Raw genomic sequence first — 24,056 nt, forward strand, 5'->3', positions numbered from 1 at the left:
CATGGCTACAAGACCACGCTGATTGCTGATCCAGCATCTTGTGTCCCACATCACTCTTGCTGATATCATTAATCCTAGACCTTCACACTGATCAGTCTTCCTGCATTACTCTCACAAATTTTTTCACGTTACTTTTCACACTTTCCTGTGCTACATAAACTTATACATCATTCTACCAACTGGAACTGTTGATATTTTTAAAAATATCGGGAACCCAATATATCGATACTTAAAAAAATATCAATACAGACCCATGATATATTCACAAATGTTACTGATGTATTGATGGAAAGAATACCTATGTACCAGCCAAACAAAATCAGCTGCATATTGTAAATATACTGCCAGTTTTATAGCTGTATATTTATGTATTGATTCAGTATTAAACATTCTGTACATCAACAAGAAGTAAGCAGCCTGCTTATCCCCCTCAGAGCAAGAATTCAAAGGAAAATGATGCATGTGCACTCTTAGTGATAACCATTTTGCTAACAATGGTAACTGCAGGTAAGTGGCACAATAAAATGTGTCCAATGGGTCCATCATTTGGTTCCATCACATATCGGATTTGTTTGGAACACTTACTGTCGACTTTCCTGTGCTTTTCATTTCTGTGAACGCCAGTGACCTAGCAGTTGCAGTGTCAAAACTGCAGTTTTTGTTGGTAGCACCAAGCGCCAATTGTATCAGCATTTCCTCTCACGTATCTCCATCCATCGCCAAGAACAATCTTGTCATTTAGATATTTGTTCATCAGTTTTTACAACAGTTTTTAAAGAATATCAAGGTGAAGAAATAGCATACCAGTTGCATTAAAAATTGTTTTCCAGTGCAACTGGTGTGCTATTACTTCACATCGGACATCTTGTTATCCCATTCACACTGGCATCCACCAGTGTTATCTGACTTCTTCTTTGTGCCATCTATACTTGCTTCACACAGTAAAAGAGAAAGACTGGATGTAATGAAAGCTCAAAAAGTTACAAGACTGCTTCACACATTGAAAGTAAAATTATGTCGTAATACAATTCCAAAAGTACAACTTCAAATATTTATTGAAAACAGTGAAAAAATATAATATAAAATAGAAATATTGGATTGTGCTTTTGATATCGATATATCATTACATCACTCAGAAAATTATTGCTCATGTATATTGATATATTTCAGAAAAATATCAGTATGTCTATATTTTATCAACAGCCCTACTACCAATCCCTCCCCCATACCCACAATTATTTTTCCTTTCTTATTGCAGATTGCACCCACTAACCTCACCTAATCTACTCACATCTGCTGTTCCCCTTCTGCATCCATATCCACCTGCCAACACCCAGCCCACATTATAATCTAGTCATTTATTTTTAATTTTATTCTCATTGTGTTTTCACTTCACTTTCAGTTAATTTTTGCCTTTTGCTATCATACTATTCCCTCAGGTTTCATCTTGTTTCTTCGTACTTCATCCATCCCACCCTCTTTTGTGATGTTTCTCACATATTTTTGCATATTTTTGTGAATTTGTTCACACATATTTATATGTTATTTACGTATTTTTACACAGTTTTATCCTCTACCATGGATCCTTGCTTCCTCCATCTGCGCCAATACAGAAAAGTTTCCTTATCATGCATACTATTCCTGCCTGTTGTTTGGCTCATGGAATCCCCCTAATGGTCTTACCAACAAATTACCCCTCTCTGGTTGCAAAGGTTCCTTCCACTGTGACCACCATCTCCTCTCTATCCATAAAATTCACCTGCAGTACAGTCCAAAATTCCTGGATACCATTTCACACACTGAAACTCTTGCCCTCCAGGAACTAGAGCAGCATGCACAATGCCACCTCAAAAAACTTTGCAACCTATTCACTTCATACTCCCACCTTCAACAACCACTATCCACTACTTCTACAATAGCTGTGAAACTCCCCCACATTCCCTCATAGCTGACAAACCCTACCTTCCAGCCCTGCTACATTCACTCACACTCAGACACTCTCTCCCATTATCATATAGAATTTAGAACCTAAACAGACCTGAAACACAATCATGAATCTTTTCTCCATAGGCCTTAGTCCCACAGAAGTATCAGTACTATCCAAAGGGCTTATTTGTTGCCCCATTCCCAAATTCCAACATGCTGGATTTGTTAAAGATCTTCTCTTCTTCTTCCATTCCCAAGACACTTTCTTGCCACCACCTCTACTGGCCAGACTCAACCAAAGGCCAATGCTGAACCATTTCTGACTCAGTTCACTTCTCCATCCAAACGTGATCCACCTTCATTGCCCCCATATCACCCCCATTAACTTTCCAAAATATCTTACCCTTCAACCTTGCCTTACCATCATTCCCTAAATCCCTCAATATGCAAGCTAGTCTTACAGCTGCAGAAAGAACTGCAATCTGCCACCTACAAACTGATCCTTACCTTATAATCCTACCAGCTGCAAAAGGCTTCACCAATGTTGTTTTGCAGAGCAGGGTTTACCTGGCGGAAGGATTCCACCAGCTGTCATCTGACTTGTCCACATACAAACCCTGCCATAGCAACCCCATTCCAAAAAACCAACAAGATCTCTAGTCTCTCCTCAAAGCCTTAGGCCCATCCCAGGTTTGCTCCCCAGAGTCTATTTATCTTTCCACCCTTAACTCTCTCCATACCCCTACCTTCTATATGCATCCTGAAGTCCACAAACCCAACCACTCAGGACACCCCAATCATCAGCCAACCAACACCAACCACTAGCAATACTTTGACAGTTGCCACCCATTCTATACCAAGCAGTCCCTTCCATACAGCCTTCCCACCAGTCGCCATCACATCTGTAGTCCCTCTCAAAATATATCTTCACAGATCATAATTACCCTCCCAATATTGTACAGAAACAGATCTCCCATGCACTGCCTTATCTCTCCAGTCACCCACCATCCCCCAAAGTCCCCTCATAACTAAGTACCAGCCAGAACAGAGGCAACTAAATCACATTCTCCTCCAGAGTTTTGACTACCTCTCTCTGTGCCCTGAAGCAAAGAATGTCCGACCCACTATCTTCCGCACCCCTCCTGCACTGTCCACCAAATATCCTTGTACATCCCTATACAACATCTGTTCCTAACCCCTTGCCTCATGGTTCATGTTCCTGTGATAGACCTAGATGCAAGATCTGTCCCATACATCCTCCCACCACCATCTACTCCAGTCTGGTCACCACTATCATCTATCCAATCAAAGGCAGGACTACCTATGAAACCAGTTATGTGATCTACAAGCTAAGTTGGAACTACTGTGCTGCATTCTACATGAGCATGACAACCAACAAGGTGTGTGTTCGCACTGACAAATTGTGGCCAAGAAACAGCTGGACCACCAAGTTGCTAAGCATGCTGCCCAACACAACGTTCTTCTTTTCAATGACTGCTTCACAGCCTGTGTCATCTGGACCCTTCCTAACAACACCATCGCCTCTGCATTCAGCAGATGAGTACTCTCCCTGCAATGTATCCTATGTTCATGTAACCCTTCTGGCCTCAACCTCTGGTAGTCACTGTCCTTCACCCACATAATACCTTTCCCTTTTCCCATTCCAGCTGTACATAGCCTTCTACTCTACCACGTCTTTTTAGTTCTCTTCTTTTCTCCCCCCCCCCACTCTGCCACATTCCTCTACGCTCCCACAAACAGCACTTTACCATAACCCACCCCACTCTCCTATCCTTTCCCACCCCGCTCCAGCCCCGTTTACCCTCACCACCCAGACTACTTCTCCCAGCATGCACAGTTGCTTGCAATCTGGCCTCAGCAGCCAGAGACAGTGGTCATGTTTGTGTGAATTTCATTTGCCTGAATGTGTATGTGTATGTAGTCTAATTCAGAAGAAGCACTTTCTGCCAAAAGCTTACTTGTTTAGCAGTCTTTTTGTTGTATTTTCCTGTGACTCAACATCTTCACTACATATTGTGAGTAAAAACTATCCTTTTCATAATATTGTCATTAGACACACTTTCTTTGGAATTGAAACACCAAGAAACACAGATATTATTAAAGTTAGATGTTTTTATGTTGCAATGAGGATGTAGATATAACTGTTTAGTTCAACTTTCTTATAGATACATCAGTTACAACAGCAAATCGGCTATAATGTTGTGATTTCTGTGGTACAACCGTATTCCTCATAAGGGACGTACTTCTCATTCTTGCTTAATATGACAAATGTACATGCATGTACCTCACATATAATGTCATTTTCAGCCCCAGTTAGCTACAACATTTTCCAAGAATCAATGTACGGTAAATGGAAATCTTTTTGTTGTAATATGACAACTTGGAATATTCTTCTCCCTGCCCTTCCATCAAGAACAAGTGTAGTATAGACTCCTCACCTCATTGTCACCCTTGTGCGTTCATACTACAGTGGTGGTGATAATCATAGAACTCATCAACAGTACACGTGAAGATCTTTTGTTATGCAGGGCATGCATTGTAGAACAGCATGTCCACTAAAAGAAAAGTTTTAACACTGGAAGAAAAAGTGAAATTCATTCATGAAATCAAGAATGGAGTTGAAAAGGTTGACATGTGTCACCAATTTGGCCATGTAAATTCCACAGTCCAAATAATTTGGAAAAACAAGCATAAAATTGTCACTGTGTGTGAACAAAATAGATCTATAATTAAGCGGTTATAAAAAGCTGAATGGAGCAATGGGGATGAGTGCTGCTTAAGTGGTTGAACAAAATAGATCTAAAATTAAGCAGTTACAAAAAGCTGAAAGGAGCAATAGGGATGAGTGCTGCTTAAGTGGTTTAACCACCAGAGAAGCATCACTGTACCCATTAGTGGACCTCTCCTTATGGCCACAGCAGAAGAATTTGCCAAGAAATTAAAATATCAGAAATTTGTGTGCAGCAGTGGCTGGATTGACATATTTAAGCAATATTGCTGCATTACTTATGGAAAAATTAGTGGTGAAGTCCAACAGTGTGAATACTGAATCAATCCAACAATCGCTCACTACTGTATGGCCTACAATTCATGAAGGATATGCAGACTGTTACATCTTTAATAGAGGTGAGACTGGCATTTTCTTTAAATTAACACCTGACAAAATACTAAAATTCCTGGGCTAAAAATGTGTTGATGGCAAGTTATATAAAGAAAAAGAAACTGGTTCTAGTATGTGCTAATGCAGATGGAACTGAGAAGAAAAAATTGTTCATGATATTCAAATGTTGTAATCAGGTTTACTTAACATGGTGATCATAATTCAAATTCAGTGCTATTTCCAAAGCACTCAGAAGTCAAGGGTTTCTGGTGTATGCTTCTCTTCTCTATATGTGCTTCCTTAACGTAGTTCAAATAAGACATGAAAAAACAGCTCTTTGAGAAGAGTGTAGTGTAATGGTGGTGCCATGTGTGTGTTTTCTATAATACATTTATCAACAGTGATGATGTGTGCATTTTAATTAAACAGCCCACCCACTTTCATGTATCAGAACGTGCTTTACTTATAAACATTACAACAGGTTATGGCCCCAGTGGACAGGTGTGGTGAGCATGTTTAAGAAACCAAGGTACAAGAACTGATGAAGATGACATATCTGATGTTTTACCTTAGCTGGTGATGAGTGAAACAATTCAGAATGATGGAACCATCTATGAAGATTGATTGCCTGTGCAGCAATAACTATTTTGCATGATCATTTAATGTTTGTTCACTGATAAAACTTTGTGAGGCATGGGATGCCATAGAATCTGGGTTTGGAGCACATTATAATCAGTTAGATATGGAGAAAATGAAGAAAAATGGGAGGGCCTTGTCCATCATTCTAATGCTGGTTGAAGACTCTTACCTACAGACGATTAGCCCTCTAAAACTAGTGAAGGGAGTGTGGGAGAAATTGGATAAAATACACTTCAACAGTGGGCTTCTTAACATTATGTCCAAGATGAGGGACTTAGTAAATATGAAGAAAGAAGACAATGTGACTATGGATGACTATGTAACAAAGATATTGGCTGCCATAAAGTGAAGCAGTGGGTCTTTACCTTTGATGACAAAATAGTTGCAGTCTTCGTGCTTCTAGTACTGCCTCTGGAGAAGTATGAATGCCTCATTAGAAGTTTACAAAGAGACAAAGGCAGAATGACCACAGACCTTGTCATCAACAGACTATAATTAGAAGAGAAATGCATAGAACCAGTTTCAAAGTCCACTAAGAGCCGAGAAGAAGCCAAGGCATATATGCAACATGAGGTGGGGGTCATAATCAACACAAGTTTGGCAAAAGCCACTATAAAAATCATAAACAAAACCAAGAAAATGATAAGAACACAGCTAGTGGAAGCAGAATATGTTTCTGCTATGATGAAGCAGATCACATTGTCATGGGGTGCCCACACTTTCATGGAAAACAAGGAATGGCTGCAGCAAGCAATCAGAGTGCTCCCAAGAAATCAGAATATGGGACAAATGGGTGCAATCTCAACTGAGGTAAGTATTATCCAAACAGTGAAGACTTAAGTGCAAGTGCTAAAGGAGATAAAATAGTGGCTGTTACAGTGACCAAAAGTGGAGGAGGTGCTGATGTAAAAGTGTGGGTCCTGGATGCAGGAGTGTCACATAATATGACCACACACCAGAAGATACTGAAGGACTTAGAGATGGGCAACTTTGAAGAAGTGAAACTGGCTAATGGGAAAGTTACTAAAGTATCTGGTAATGGAAGTGTTGTCATTAAAGCAGCAAAGTCATGTGGGGATAAATCAATCCAACTAACAGAAGTGCTTCTGGTGAAAGGACTGTTATATAAATAGACAAGAAAGGAATGTGCATTAATTCAAAAACTGTGTCTCTTTTCATGAGAAGGGATTGTTCAGAGAAAGATCATCAGGCAGTGATATCTACTTAGTGGAATATGAATATCATAAAGTGAATAACAATATAGCAATTCCCCAAAATGACAAAACACATCAACCAGTGGAAAATGAAGCAACAGCCAGACAGGAAGAAATTTTGTGGCATCAAAGACTTGAACACACAGAAGTATGTGGAGTCACGAAATATAAAGAAAAATGTGAAGTATATATACAAGGTAAAATAAGTAGACAGCCTTTCAAACCAAGCCAAACTACTACTGAAAATGTTCTAGAATTGGTACATAGTGATGTGAGCTACATAAGACAGACCTCCTTAAGTTGAGCATATTACTATGCTACTTAGCTAGATGATCACTCAAGATATTCAGTAGTGAAAGTACTTACGTAAAAAAGTGTTGTATCTAACTCATTTGTAGTGTTTATGGGATGTGCAGAGTGTGAGACAGGGAGAAAAGTTTCAGTCAGACAATGAAACTGAGAACATCAACAGCAAATTTGAACAGTTGTTCAAGAAAAAGAGCATGTTACACCAGAAAAACACAGTTTACTCCACCACATCCAACAAAAAAGCAGAGCACCTGAATGAAACACTTATGTCCATTGTGAGGTGTCTAATACACCAAGGTGGTTTGCCCAACAACTTTTGGTGAGAAGCTTTGATTTTGGCATGCTATATCCAAAATAGCTGCCCAACAAGATCCCTTGATGAAAAAATCCTGTATGAAGTCTGGAATCAGAAAGAACTTATTAAATAGGACTTGAAAATGCTCAAAGTGGTTGGCTGCAGATCCTGGACAGGCACACTAACAGTCTGAAAAACTTGGGGAACAAATAAAAGAATGTGTTTGTCTTGGAGTAGAAGAAGGACTGAAAGGATATCCTCTGTGGAGTCTTGGACAAAGAAAAATCCTTTTGAGAAGATATGTCATCTTTGATGAGAGAGTATTCCCTCTGAGGCTACAGTAAACAATCATGAAGCAGATGGCAACAGCTGACCAACACACCTATAATGTAATAGCAGACAATACCAAATGGTGTGGTTAAACTTTCCTGATCAGTCAACAGATGGCGACAACACACCACCAAGGAGTGCAGAACCAGTAGCAGACAATGCACCCGAATCAACAGCTGTTCGAGGTGTCGGGAGTCAATCCAGGGTTGGAGAAGAAGACAGATATGATACCAAAGGCAGTGTAGTTACCAGCAGTGGAGATAGTGATGCGTGTGATTAGTGTGATAGCATGTTGGAAAATGAAACTTCAAGTGCATAAATGAAGTAGGATTATGATGGTCTTCATATCTAGTGAAGCTGAAGAAGTGAGGTTAGTGTCTCTTTGCACATTATTTTGTTACCATTTGTTGAGTGAATCTATCTGATCCAACATCAGTAGAAGAGGCTTTAGTCTCAGTTCACAGGGTCAAGTGGCATGCAACCATGGAGTCAGGGATGAGTAGCCTAAAACACTACAATACATGAAAACTTGTCAACAGATCAAAACCTGATTATGTTATAGGAAGTAAGTGGGTGTTTACTATAAAGAGAAACAGGGAAGATAAGATTACGAAATTTAAAGCAAGGATAGTAGCTCTAGGTTATAGCCCAATGTTTGGAAAACATTACTGGGAAAGCTACAGCTCAAAATAGGACAAGATTATTTGAGGATTATGCTAGCAATTGCAGTACCTAGGGGATTGAAAATCAAACACATTGATGTAGAAACCGCTTTTCTTAATAGTCCCATAAAAGGCATCATTTTCATGGAGCAACCTAAATTGTCTAGTGTGGGGAAGAAAGTGTGTCTATTGAATAAGAGTTTGTGCTGTGATGAAAAGTTAGGTTTGGAACAATGTGAAAAGGATCATTGCGTATTCTTCTCTAATCATTTGATCATTGGGGTTGTAATAGGACATCCTCCTCTAGCATTACTTTTCCTCAACAGTACTTGTTGATACCAGAATTATTTTTGAAATTTTGGACAGTTCAATATTATGTCAGTTGTTTTTTCTGAAAACTTTCATATAATGTTATACACAGTATGCTATATTTCAAGCTAAAATTTATGAAAAGGAATTGCTTTATAAAATATTTTAATTTCGATGTTATAGTCAATGAGTACTAGTTCTGAACGTACAGTTTTTTTTTTTTAAACATTTTAAATTACCAATTATTGATACACAAAAATTTCTATTATTGATTATGTAACCCTGTATTTTTTACAATATTTATGTCTGGATTCATTTATGAAATAATAATTGACATTAATAATGTAATGAAAACTAGTAGAAATTCATTTGTTAAGAAAAATTGTAAACCATTTGGAACATAGTTATTTCTGCAGAGTGAGAGAATCATAAGCTTGCCTCTGATGTGATCGGATGTATTTTTGTCTTTTTGTGCAAATAATATAATTTTGGCTTTATTGATGTGAAAAATCAGACTACTGTGTGATGTACTAAAATGTGAGAAAATATATTTACATAAGAAAAATGCTGCGACAACAATCTTCAAATTTATTTAGTTCAAATCAACTGTGAGGACCTGATGGCAGATTTTTGTATAATAGTTGCAAGAAACAGATCCTAGACAAGAAGAACAGGAGCCAGCTCAACATGACAAGCTAAGTAAACTAGAAAGGTTATGTTCATGTTGATGATGTTGTTGTAACAGGTGAGGAAGAGAGGATTGAAAAATTTGAGAATGTTTTGAAATCTCACATTAGCATTAAATAAATGGACGAGATGTTGTTTATTTTAGGATTTGAGACTGAGCAGTCCCATGGGCAAGTGAAATTACGCCAAACTAGTTACATTCACCAGGCAATGTGAGAGCTTAAAATGCATGACTGCCAGGGCATAGCTACATCATATAATGACAACCATTTTGGTGAAAAAAATGGTAAGCCCTTTGACCAAAACTTGTACCAAAAGGCAGTGGGTTGTTTTTTGTATGTATCCACATGTACTCAACCTGATATTGCCTTCATTGTAGGAAGAATGCGTCAGTTCAACTCTAAATCAAGTGTTTCTCATTGGACCAAAGAAAAAATGGTGTTTTCTCACCTGCAGCAAACTAAAGATTTGAGCTTATGTTTCAATGCCAGTTGTTCTGATCCTAGTGCATTCAGTGATGCTGACTGGGCAAATGGTCCAGGTCATAGTAAATCTGCAACACAGTACATAGTTTCGTTAGCTGGGGCAGCAATCAGCTGGATGAGTAAAAGGCTATCCATTGTAGCCAATTTCACTAGAAGCTGATTGCATTGCAATGTTTGAGAAATTCAAGGGGGTGGAATGGTCTGTAGATCTTTTACATGAGATCAAGTGTTCTGAATTTGTTAGACTACCCCTGCAGGCTAGTGCTGACAACACAGGTACCATTGACATTACCAAGAAAATGGGTGTACCAGGAAGAATGATGTTTGTTTTTAAGTTTAAGTATGTGTCAAATGATGATAATGCTGCAGATTTTTTAGCTAAAGGTCTTAGCACTATTAAAACTGAGAGATGCAGCGACATGTTAGGATTAAAATGAGTATTATTTCATGATCCTAGACCTGCTCATTAAATTTTGTCTCATTTGTTTTATTATGTTTCATAATGTATTTTCACAATGTGAAAATGACAAGTTATTCTCTTATGATGCCCACTGAGGGGAAATGTTGTAATTAGGTTTACTTAAGGCTGTGACCATCATTTGAATTCAGCACCATTTCCAGAGCACTCGGAAGCCAAGGGTTTATAGTGTATGCTTTTCTATTCTTTATGTGCTTCTTTAGTGAAGTTCGAGTAGGGCACAGAAAAACATATCTGTGAGAAGAATGTTGTGTGACAGCAGGGGCATTATGTATATTGTATGTGTGCATTTTCCGTATTATATTTATCAACAGTTAAAATGTGTGTATTTTAATACAACCACCATGTATCCATACTCACTGCACAGTTAAAACTTACAACAATACATCAAAAAAATATAGGAATTTTAGGCATGTAAAAAATTTACCAGTGCACTACAATGCTAATAAGAAGTCTTTGAAGACCTCTGAACTCTCTTAAGCTCAAATAAGTCAGAGAAGAATGATATTGGTTCTTGTTGACAACTGCCCAGCACATCCTGCACTCTCTGATCTGGGGAGTAGTAATCTTGTTTTTCTTCCTGCAAATATGACAAGCATATTGTGGCACATGGACCAAGGAATAATCAGGAATCTGGAATGCTACTATTATAAGCTCATATTACTGAAAATGATAGAATGCATTGAGGAAAAGTAAAAAGTAAAATTATTCTATTACAGTGATGGAAGCGATCAGATGTATTACCAAAGTTTGGAGATGGGTCACAGCCCAAACCATCAAGAACTGTTTCCATCATGCAGGGATCACAACTGAAGGAATTAATGCCACAAAAACATAAGAAACAGTGAGTTACACCGAAGATCAGCCACTATCTGCATTGCTGCTAGAACCAACTGTGATATTCTCAATCAGTGTGACTAGATGATGACCTTATTACAACTGAAGCACAAACTGAAGACAAAACTGCAAATGAAGTGAAGGATCAGGTCCAAAGTGACCATGAAGTGAGCAAGGTTGAGGATGAAGAAGAGGAAGAAGAAAGAAATAAAGTGCCTATTCTTATTGTGAATGACACTTTACAAACCACTAGAATTGTGAAGATATTCTATGAATCTAGCGGTGGGAGCACTGAAACTGCAAATGAAATAATGAACACAGAACATAATTTAAAAAGAGTGTATTGAGCAAACAGACTGCAGAGTAAAATGATTGATTGCTTTAATCCTATGTAAAGAAGTTTGGTGAGTACTCAACATATTGTTGTTTTATATACTGCACTCATGTAAGCTTAACAGTGAATACTGTGTGTGGGGGGGGGGGGCAGGGGGGGGGGGTGGGGGGTGGGGGAAATGTAATAAATTTGTTCTTTTTCATTTGCTACCACGGCATGTACCGAGTGAAGTTGTGAGAGATGGGATTGACTTACTGTGGTTCGACAGTCATTTAGAGAGCTACTACCAAAGCAAATAGGGCATCACTGCATATTTAAACATAGCCAGAACTTTATAAGTAAACAAAACCTGAACACAGCTAAAATTAACATTAGGGGAGCCACACATGATGCATTCAATGAATTCGAAGATAAAATTCTAGCTACCCATCTGATAGAAACTCCTAACTAGTTTTAGTTTTGTTTCAAATCAGTAGCTGGATGAAACCCACCTCTTTAGAAACTCTGAGCCCATATAACCACCTAAATGTAGGATGATACAGAGAAGGCTGCAATACTAAACTTTCTTATTTTTTATCAACGCTGTTTCACTGAGGAAGATCATGCTGTAGTTCATCCTTCAAATCGTCACACAAAAGTAAAAATTACAGTTATCAAAATAAATGACCAGGGAACAGAAAATCAAATGAAATCACTTAACAGAGAATGGTCACTGGACCTGATGGGATAACTATATGATTCTAAATGATACAGTTACACATTACAGTTATGAACTCTGACCTGTTTTTTGTGCAGAAGATGCTCTATGTGGTGACCCTGCTGATCGATGCATAAGGTGGACATGCACACAACTACCTACAAGAGGTGGTCATCTGTGATGCCTGCTTTCATACACATGCTCCACAAACTCTGGCACACTTCCATAGGTCACCATAGTGAATGCTGCTAGTTGCGAACATACCAGCCCAGAAACACATAATTCTCTACGTGGCCTGGGGTCATGGGCATCCACAAGGGATTTGGGTGGAGTAGGGGTGACGAGGGGGGGGGGGGCGGGGGGAGGGGGGGGGGGGGAGCAGAAGGTGACACTTGCCCTGTGTCAGAAACTGGATACAGGCTTTTTATTTGTTACAGAATTCTCAAACATTTCTAGCAATAATGATTAGTGACTATACGGAACTGCAGATTTAACAGTGATGAGCCCAATGGGAAATACTGTGACTTTAGCAATCAGTGAACAGGGTGGTCAGAAACAGTCTGAAAAGTATGCAATGATGTTGCTGTGTATGTTGTCCTGAGAAATAACTGTTAACAAAAAGTTCGATATGATGTGCTGTTTCCAAGTTAATTAGCACTGAAGTCACTGAAGTTAGCCGATGAGGGAATTGCATGACCAAATTGAAGCGGCCCACCATACTCAATTAATGTCATTATTCTCAGAATGTGGCTGATAGTATATGAGACTGCTCAGCCCTTGCCTTAGACTCGATCCTTGCTGACATGTAATCGTTGTATCACTCTCTTTTTAGGAAACCAAATGAAGAATATGTTTGGCAACACTGTCTCTGGTGTGCCACTTGAAGTTGTGCATGTAGTGGCCTGATTGGCCAACTTCAATGGTAATTAACTCAGAAATGGTGCAGTTTATTGAATTTTTCCTTAAAAATTATTTCTCAGCACAACGTACCCTGCAGCACCCTTACAAGCTTTCCAGACTGTTGCTCACTACTCTGAATTTCTTTGATTATTTTGTTTGTCACATTTTTTATTGCAAATTATGCCAATTTCTTGATGTGGTGGAAATTTTGACTCTGTTCTGTAGTTAAAATGAACCTGTAATTTTATAGACCCATGCCAAAATAGAGTTGTCAGCCTTTTCTGCCACTTCCTTATACAGCCCATATCAAATTTTAGATCTCCTGGCATGTGGATTATGACATTTCCCTGAACAACATAAATGTGGCCCAGAGTAGGTGCCCATCATCTGTCCTCGAGTTCCCATAGGGATGTCTCCTCACTTTGCAGCACAACAGAATTGTAAATATCTGCTGAAACACCAGACAAAGTGTGCCTGATGACATTTAGGAGAAAAACTTTGTATGTATTTGTCTGTATATTTCAGCTGATACTATTCATATTTCATTGTAATAGGATGGAAAATCCTATATCATGATCTCTGGACAAATAACAAGCTTCCACCTAAAATAAAGCCTAACATTTGAAATCCCACCAAATTCAGAAGAAAATTACAAGTGTGCCTCATTAGCCACTCCTGCAGGATTGATAATTTTTGATAGCTACATGGCAAGTTGTAGAGCTTACTGAAGGAGCTGCGTAAGAGTAGCATGTTGTTACCTGACCTCTCTATTTACAGATGTAGGTAACTGCTTTCTTTGAAAAGTACCAGAGTAATGAAGTAAACATTAAGCTGCCAATATGACATTAAACAACAGCTTATCTCAAAGTAGCAGCTTTCTTCCCAACTTACCAGGTTGAATTTAACTAACTTAAGCATAGATATGTGGAACATTCAACAGAGAATGATCATAATTTTCTTTGACAACATACCTTTTCTCATCATTGGAATTTTGATGGTCTTTCTCAAAATAATATCCTTTGGATGCAATGCACTTGCATTTCTGCCAGTCTGAAAAACTTGCTGGAAACCGTTTATTGAAAGGTCCTTCAAAATCATCTATGCAGTCTTTGCTACTGCTTCTGATGATAGTAAACATCTGCCGAAGGTGCTTCTCTTCAGGTTAGAGAATAGAAAAAAGTCACATATGGCAAAATGTGAGCATCACACTGACTTTTGCAAGATAATCAATATCAGCATTTGCAATTTGCAGCTGTACACTATCGTGGTGCAGCATCTGGATTCAGCCTGTTTTACAGATATGTGATCTTTTCTATCTGATATGGACTTGCAAAGTTTTTGGGGGATCCCTGTACCACTGTTGAATTATTGATGTATGTGCAGACACAACATGCTGATAAACCATTCTGTGAATATCAAAAAGTGAGATGAGCAAATTGCAGCAAAAGCAACCACTTTTGTTTTCTTGGGGGGTGGTGATGAAGGAGTTTTCCTGTTTGCTCACAGGATCATAACAAATTAGCCAAGTTTCATGAGCATAGGTTTTCTTAGAAAGAAACTCCAGATCTTCCTCTAGCATCAACTTCAAATACACATAGACTTGTTTGTTTGGGAATCAGCCATTTTGGAGCTCACAGTGTACAAAAATGTCTTATGTGTAAATTTTCTCTCAGCTTGTTGGTGGTACTCAATGAAATTTTCATTGTTTGAGAAATTGTTTGTAAGGTTATTTGTTGACCTTCTCTCACAATGACAGTAGCAGTGTTGATGTTTCCCTTTGCAAGAGCAAAAGGTGGAGAGCAGGAACATCTTCTTCTGGGTTTGACTGTGTCACTGCTTTAAACAATTTAAACCACCTATGAGCTGTGCTGTAGGGAAGAACAGTCTCTCCATAGGATTCCTGTAGCAATCCATATGCCTCAATGGAATAGTTGTCGATATGAAAGCAGAATTTCAAAGCCACATATTGCTCATCACACATCACCTCCATTGGCGAAGTAGGCGATACTGGACTTAGCTTGCCCACCTCTCACAGTCAGGATTGCCAACAGTGAAACTATTATGACATGTTTGTGACTCATTAAGCTAACACAATGTCATAAGGCTAAATTTTGGAGCAAAGAATTATGAATGTAAAAAATTTATGATAATTCTTTATTTTAGTATTAAAGCTGTTAAAGCAGTATATGGATTAAGATTCTATGACTTCCTTGTGGTTTGTTTATCTTTGCATGGGATCTTTCCACATTCATGAAAGTATTCCTTCTGGATGGGATGTATGGGACATATTGAGTGAAAGAGCAAATAGAATTTACTGCCAGTATGACTGGGAAAGCCATTCATTATTTAATATGATGACTATCTTTAGTGTACTGTACAGTTGTGATTTGTCAATTAGAAAATGCATACAGTGCATCAATTGCTCGCAAAAGAATTTTACTTCATTTATTCCCATCAATGATAGTAGAGCTGCAAATCTTAATAAACTCAAAGTCTAATTTCACGATTGTCAAATGATGTAATGACCAATTAGATTGCTTGCCTACTATACTACAGGCCTGCAAGATGGTAGGGTTATATACTGCAGGGAAAAGGGTGTGAGAAAGGTAAAAAATACCCTGGATCTGAGCCAGGAGAGGATTGGATGTAAATGAGCACAATTTATTACAAAATAAAGTCAAAACTATTGACAAACTATAATTAATAATGACCAACTACAGTAATGCCATCTTTTTGTAGTAGGTGCCTGCTAAATACAATGTACATTGTACTTAACTGAGATTGTTTGGTTTGCATGTGATTTTTACAAATTAAACTGTCTGTTCACATTAATGTGACCAACTGTTGCATGCATAAACAACCACCTTTTCCACAAGACAAGCAGGAAGATAGTCAATGAAGTTCTGGAAGGTACCGACAGGGATGTGAAGTCATGTGGACTTCATCATTGCCGTGGCCAGCTGTGATAGGTTTCCCGGTTGAGAATCCATGACACAAACAGTGTGATCAAGGTGGTTCCACAGACTATTGATTGCCTGGCTGGTAGATGCCAACATGCCAAGGAAAAACAAATTGCAGGATGGGGTAGACGTGGTTCTCAAGGATAGATGCATACTTGTATTGATCCAATGTGCCTTCCTGAATGATGAGATCACCCAGGGAATGCCACAGAAACATTCCCCAGACTATAACTCTCCCTTCTCTGGCTTGGTCATCTTGTTTTCAGACATTTCATGTCGTAGATGCCAACAAGCATCTGTCCAATGAAGCATAAAACGTGATTCATTGTGAAAATGTCACCTGTCACCACTCAGAGGAGTCCAGTTGTGGTACTGGCATGCAATCTCCAGCCTTCATCACTGATGAATAGCAGTCAGCATGTGTGCATGAAACATGTGCCTGCTGAGGACGATCTTATGCAGCAACATTTGCTGAACAGTCATTGAGGAAACACTGTTGGTAGCCTCTTGGTTCATATGGGTGGTCATTTGCTCAGCAGCTGCACATCTGTTAACATGTACACATCTCCACACCCATCATTCGCCCCTGTCACCTATGTCCCATGCTGCACCTCAGTTGCCATAGTGAATGTCTGGTAACTCCATTTTCCCATGGCCAGTGAACTTATAACTATTTCAGCATGTAAACAATTTAAAAACTTTATCATTTTGGAAATGCTTCCTCTTTGGCCTGAGAGCCAATGATTGCATCCATTTGCATGGCAGATAAATGACTCTGTTCCTGCATTACGACAATGACTGCACTGTTTACCACACACCCCGACACGCTTTATATACCCTCCACTGCTAGTGTTGCCACCTGTCATCTGTGAGAGGATATTTCATGTTGACATTGAACACAGGCAGTGGTCACATTAACATGTATTTTGTTGTTGGACAGATACTTTCTGTACTCAAATTTGTTGCAGTTTTGGGCCCTGTGTAGTAATACATAAAAAAATACATCCCCTAAGAAAAGTGTTTATATTTTTACATATGTCAGTATGCAACCTACTCAGGTAACTTTTGGAAAACAATAAAAGACATACTACCCAAGCATACAAGGAAGCTACAGAAAGAAACAGCATTCCATTTCTTTACGCACTCGCCTAACCATAGTCTGCAGAACTTTGTCCGTAAATGCAATGCTACATGGAATACTGTTAGTGTTGAGTGCTCACTTAGATTCTGTAGTGTGTAAATGTGTTGCGGAAGTTGTGAAACTTTGTCACTATTATAGTTCTTAAATCAATTACAGGAAACACCTACTTATCAAGTTTTTGGACAAATGCTTTACACACACACACACACACACACACACACACACACACACACACACACACACACACACATCAAAAACGTTTTGCATCACCCCAGTTCCCAGAATTCCTGAAGATAGACATTGACAGTTCAGATATGTCCCTTTGACTGTTCAGATATGTCACTAAACCCACCCAAAAATGTAAACAACCATGTATGAGCAGTGCCTATTAGGTGGAGGGGGTCCAACAGCCAATCATTTCCAGTCATTCCACCAGAAAGTAGGTACAGGGCTTGTGTTGTCTGTAGTTTAACGATGCCTAGACAGTCAATACCACGGTTCGATCATGTCCACATTGTTACTTTGTGCCAGGAAGGGCTCTCAACAAGTGAAGTGTCCAGTTATCTCAGAGTGCACCAAAGTGATGTTGTTTGAACATGGAGAAGATACAGAGAGAAACGAACTGTCGATGACATGCCTCGCTCAGGCCGCCCAAGGGCTACTACTGCAGAGGATGATCACTACCTATGGATTATGGCTCGGAGGAACCCTTACAGCAATGCTACCATATTGAATAACGCTTTTTGTGCAGCCACAGGACATCATGTTATGACTCAAACTGTGCGCAATAGGCTGTATGATGTGCAACTTTACTCATGACGTCCATGGCGAGGTCCAACTTTGTAACCACAACACCATGCAACACGGTACAGATGGGCCCAACAACATGCCGAATGGACAGCTCAGGATTGGTGTCACATTCTCTTAAGCTATGAGTGTCACATATGCCTTCAACCAGAGAATTGTTGGAGGCATGTTTGGAGGCAACCCAGTCAGGCTGAACTCCTTAGACACATTGTTCTGTGAGTGCAGCAAGGTGGAGGTTCCCTTCTGTTTTGGGGTGGCATTATGTGGGGCTGATGTACGCCACTAGTGGTCATGGAAGGGGCCATAACAGCTGTATCGTACGTGAATGCCATTCTCCGACCAATAGCGCAACCCTATCGGCAGCTTATTGGTGTGGTATTCATCTTCATGGACAATTCGCACCCCTATCATGCACATCCTGTGAATGACTTCTTTCAGGATAATGACATTGCTCAACTAGAGTGGCCAGCTTGTTCTCCAGACATGAAGCCTATCGAACATGCCTGGGGTAGAGTGAAAAGGGCTGTTTATGGATGACGTGACCCACCAACCACTCTGAGGGGTCTACGCTGAATCGCCGTTGAGGAGTGGGACAATCTGAAGCAACAGTGCCTTGATGAACTTGTGGATATTATGCCACAATGAATACAGGCATGCATCAATGCAAGAGGACGTGCTACCAATGTGTACAGCTATCTAGGCCACCACCTCTGAAGGTCTCACTGTATGGTGGTACAACATGCTGTGTGCGGTTTTCATGAGCAATACAAAGAGCAGAAATAACGTTTATGTTGATCTCTATTCCAATTTTCCGTACAGATTCTGGAACTCTCAGAACTGAGGTGAAGCAAAATTTTTTTTGATGGTATAAAACACATAATTTATCGTTTTGAAATTATTTTATTGATATTGTACAATGCTTCCATTAATTTTCCACATAGTTGCCATGTTTTTCCAAGTATTTTTGGTACAGTAACTCAACAAAAGTTCTTCCAAACCACTGTTGTACCAGATCATGTAATGTACCTGTAATTAGCTATTCACTGTTAATTTGATTTCATCATCGGTGATGAAGTGCTTACCTCCAATATGACCTTTGTCTTGGAGCAACATGTGAGAATCACCCGGGGGCAAAGTCTGATGAATATGGAGGATGCGAGAACTCTTGCCAGTTGAATCTTCTGAGCTCCATGTGAGTCATTCAAGTTGTATGAGGCCGAGCATTGTCATGAAGGAAGAGAATTTTTTGAGGCAAATGTCCAGGCCATTTTCTTTTGGTGGCAGCTCACAGATTCCTCAAGACATTGCAGCACCTCTGCATTGCAAGGCAGGTACTAAATGGTCAAAACCCCCTGACAGTCCCAAAAGGTGGTTACAATACCTTGCTCTGATTAATCTGTGATCTTTGGCTCTTCTGGGGCCCTTTAGACAGGTTTCTTTCACTTTGTACCTTGACGTTTTGTCTCACAAGTCAAATGATGGACCCAGAGCTTGTCCCCAGGGAAAAGCCATTTGGAGAGCATTTCTCTCTCTGATTCATTTTCAGAAATATTCTGGCTGACTTCAATCGTTGCTGTTTGTAAAAATGACTCAGCAAACGTGAGTCTCATCTTGCACAGACTTTGCAGTAGTGAAGGTGGTCTGTCAGGATATTTTTGATGTATGAGTGGTCAATTGCAGTTCCAGGGGGTAGCTGTATTAGGATGTTGTCAGTGGTAATGCAATGAGCTCCCTCAGCAATAATGAGAACTGCAATAATGGGATCCACTGTAGTAAGCCTCCGTGTGTTCTATTCATCATGCACATGTGTGTGCCCTTCCACAAATTACAAACGCCAACGTTGAGCCATTTGAATGTACTGCATGGACAGAGATTAGCCCTCGATGGATATTGACCGTGGACAGCCATTTTACTGTGAAAAAACAAATGAAAGAGTGCAGCTCAGAACCAGACACACTTTGTTGATGTTAACTCCTTGCACCTTCAAGTGTACTGGCAAGATACGCATCACAAGGTTGTGTGAGCATTGTCAACACCTTCCAGTCGAACTCACCTTATATGTCATGGGAACAGCTTACTTTGCAGAGAAATAAAATAGAGAAGCTTACTTATTCACTGATTGACGTAATTTTATGTGGCCAAATGTAAGTCTTTTGACTGGATGCCACTCAGCGACTTATTCATCTCCAACCAACACCAGTTATTCAACCAGAGAATGAGGACCTACAGTCCAAGGGGAATGTGATTCACGTGTCATCCTGGCAATTCCTCACTTCACTTGCCAGGTGAAGGTCAAAATAAGGGCAGACTGAAAAACCATGGCTCGACAGGGATTTGATCATGTAGCCTCTCAGTTTCCAAGCGTGTGCGTTACTAGTAGACCACCAGGTCAGACTTTCAAATACTGAATTTCTCAGAACTGCAAGTTCTTGAATGTTATACTCAAGTTATATGTGAAGTGAACATGTTACTATTGTCATATTAAAATGTTGCCTTTATTTTTGTTATTATTATTAAAATCGTTGTCATCTGTGACATTTAATAGTGGGAATGATAGGAAGCTATATTTGGGCGGCAAGGGGGTAGGAGAGGGTTGGACAATATATAACAAACTGTCATCCACCTTGGAATAGCGTCTCAAATTACTCTGGGTACACTTGCTACCAGTGATATCCATTCCATGTTCTGTACTGATATGTCTACTCTGTGGAGAGGCAGGATGTGAAACTGGTTTGCAAATATCATTTTTTGTTTCCCATTGGGGAAAGGAGGCAGCTGCCAACCCTTGCCCCTCTCTCTGTACACCCTTGTAAATCTTGTATCTAGCCCGAATAATGACATCAATTCTGCCACAGGAGGTAACGTTCGCCAAGTGAAGACTGTTAACATCATCCTAGCAATTGGCTACTGGAACGTAGCTGTTCTTTATTGGATTCGGCCCCAGACTACTATATATATAACATTGAATAAAATGTTCTTGGGTTTCCAACCGCGTCAATTGCTTAAAACTGCACAAGCTTTCGGCCAAGCTCTCCGTGGCCATTGTCAAGTGGTATGACTACCAGTGGGCTGTTGGTGCGCCCTTATATACGCTAGCTGCCGGCTGTGACGTCACTGGTACCTGTGACATTGCCATGTATGGGCATGTTTTGATTCGGCATTCGATGTGCCCTCTTCAACCACGCCATCGCTGGATCCCACGCAGTGATGAGCTGCAAGCCACCGTCTGTATTCACGCACCGTCATCAACTTGACGGCGAGAGATATAGACGTGGGTGCAACGTCGGTACTTAAGAAAGGACTTAATTTCGCACTTTCATCGAAGGGACATTCCTGTCTGTGAAATAATAAGCGGTGTTAAACAGGCAGTCCACAAGCTCCCACATGAAACAGCAGACGAAATACTGCAAGAAATCAGCCGTATACTGACAAAGGCGAAGTTACCAGCATCCAACATGACCAGGGCTGAGCGCAACGGCCTTCGAGCACTACATAATGATGAAAGCATTGTGGTACTTCCTGCTGACAAGGGCAATGCCGCCGTAATTATGGAGTTCGAGGACTATGATACGAAGATCTGTGCACTTCTGAATGAAGATACTTAACGGAAGCTCCCACGCGACCCGACATCAAACGGTAGGGAAAAACATATGAACTTCTTAAGCGATCTTCAGTGGAGGACAGTGTGGTTAAGAATCTTCTCCCACAGGCGCCTAGACCACCTAATGCTTATGGTTTACCGAAGATACACAAGGACAGGACGCCATTTCGCCTTATTGTGTCGACAATAGGTTCTCCAACATACAAGCTGGCGAAGCATTTGGCCAAGCTTCTTGCTCCACATGAGGGACACTGCGAACATCATATACAAAACGCAGGAGAATTTATCAGTAGAATCAACCATCTACGCCTTAGTGAGGATGATATTATGGTCAGTTTTGATGTAGTAGCGCTGTTTACGAATGTGCCAATCAAAGACGCTTTGGATCTAATTTCCCAGTACTTTGTAAGTGACGTGATCGAGCTATTTATGCACACTCTTACGTCCTCCTATTTCGAGTACAAGGGCCAGTATTACAATCAGACAGACGGCGTAGCAATGTGTAGCCCGTTGGCTCCAGCTGCTGCGAACCTCTTCATGGAGAATTTTGAGGATATTGCCATAGATACCGCGCCATTGAAGCTGAAGTGTTTCTTTCGATACGTTGACGACACGTTCGTCATTTGGCCACACGGACGCGAGAAACTAGACACCTCAATGACATCAACAGTAATATCCAGTTCACCATGGAGATGGAAAAAGATAATGCATTGCACTTCCTCGGCGTTCTTGTCCACCGTAAACGAAATGGGTGCCTTGGCCGCAGCGTCTACAGAAAACCCACACACACAGACCCGTACCTGCACGCCGTCAGCCATCATCATCCAGCACAGAAGCGCACAGTATTACAAACATTGGTGCATTGTGCAAGAGTAATATCAGACGACGATAACCTGCCCCATGAACTGAGCCACCTAGGCAAGGTTTTCAGGAATAACGGCTACAGCACCCATCAAGTGAAAGAAGTCATTTCTGGGAAATATCATAATAAGACCACCAACGAGGAGCAGGAAAAGAAACTTGCTTCGCTGCCATTCTGTGGCCCTCTGTCGGTCAAGATAAGCTGCCTGTTGAAAAGACACAAGATCAAATCAATCTCCAGGCCTCCAACGAAAATCCGTCAATTACTGAGACCAGTTAAAGACGCATTAGGGTTCAGAACACCTGGAGTCTGCGAAATACCTTGTGAGTGTAGCCAGAAGTACATCGGACAAACAGTGTGCACTGCGGAACAACACAGGAAAGAACATGAGATGTATTATCGCCTACGCTATCCAGAGAAATCTGCATAAGCTGAGCATGCGTTAGAAAATGGTCACCACATAAAATTTGACGATACCTCTGTCATGGCTCGCACTATTTATCACAATCTGTTATGCGTGTGGGAACGTCAGAAAAAGAACTGATTTAAATGCGCCGATCATTTTTGAAGCCTGTAAGTTAAGACGATGATATTGGTTGCGCTATGACTGCAGAGGTACTTGCATACTGATTTCAGCCGTCTTCGACCTATATTTGTCGTCGGTTAATTGCCCCAATGTGATCACAGTCTTGCGGGAAAACGCCACTGACAAGTACGAGATGGCACGGTATTCCATGGATTGCTGCACTGATTCTGCTGCCCATTCATTCAACGCCGTAGACAGCCAGCCACCTTTGGAAGTGGAAATGGATGAGGCACCTCCGATCTCCTTGCCAACCTTGGGCGTCGATATGCAGTCTCTGCTGACAGAACCATTGGGCGAGATATCCACCTACATTCGCCCTCGTCTGGTTCGTCGTCTCTGTCACCATCTTGGACGTTTCTTACCGACGAACTTTGGGACGAAGGAGCTTGTCTGTTGCCCAGATAACAACATCGATCCCGCCACAGAATATATCGATCATCAAGTGAATGCAGTTGACGTCTTCATGACACACCACTGGAGTTTGGTTGTTCTCTGGTGGACTAGACTGCAGACTGCTATATAGACTATTAACTGCAATGCTGATTACGATTTTACGAGGACTTACAACTGTTATTACTCATCCAGCATCTAGTTTGCTCACTCACACCTGCCTTCGTTCAGGTTTTGTGCACTTTAACCTTACTCTGTAAATGTTGAATTGTGAATTAATGAAAGTTTTGCTGCTGGTACACGGGAACCGAACAAGCATTTCATTTTTTTCCTCTGTGTATGGTCTATAATGAAGCATTGCCTAACAAAGCGTAATGCACCACAATAACTGAACAACAGATATTCAGCTATGTTTAGTGCTGGATTGAAAGAAAGGTGTAATGGGAACAACACCTTCAAAGACGAGGTTGTACGAAGAACTTGGCT

General features: G+C 40.4%; 1 protein-coding gene across 1 annotated transcript in view; it reads right to left on the minus strand.

Moving 5' to 3' along the window:
* Nucleotides 1-24,056, minus strand: part of LOC124622897 (sorbitol dehydrogenase-like) — a 102,471-nt gene that overhangs the window by 77,399 nt on the left and 1,016 nt on the right. The gene's annotated exons all lie outside the window — the stretch shown is intronic.

This window comes from Schistocerca americana, chromosome 7 (genome assembly GCF_021461395.2).
Source record: "Schistocerca americana isolate TAMUIC-IGC-003095 chromosome 7, iqSchAmer2.1, whole genome shotgun sequence".
NCBI classification, from domain to species: domain Eukaryota; kingdom Metazoa; phylum Arthropoda; class Insecta; order Orthoptera; family Acrididae; genus Schistocerca; species Schistocerca americana.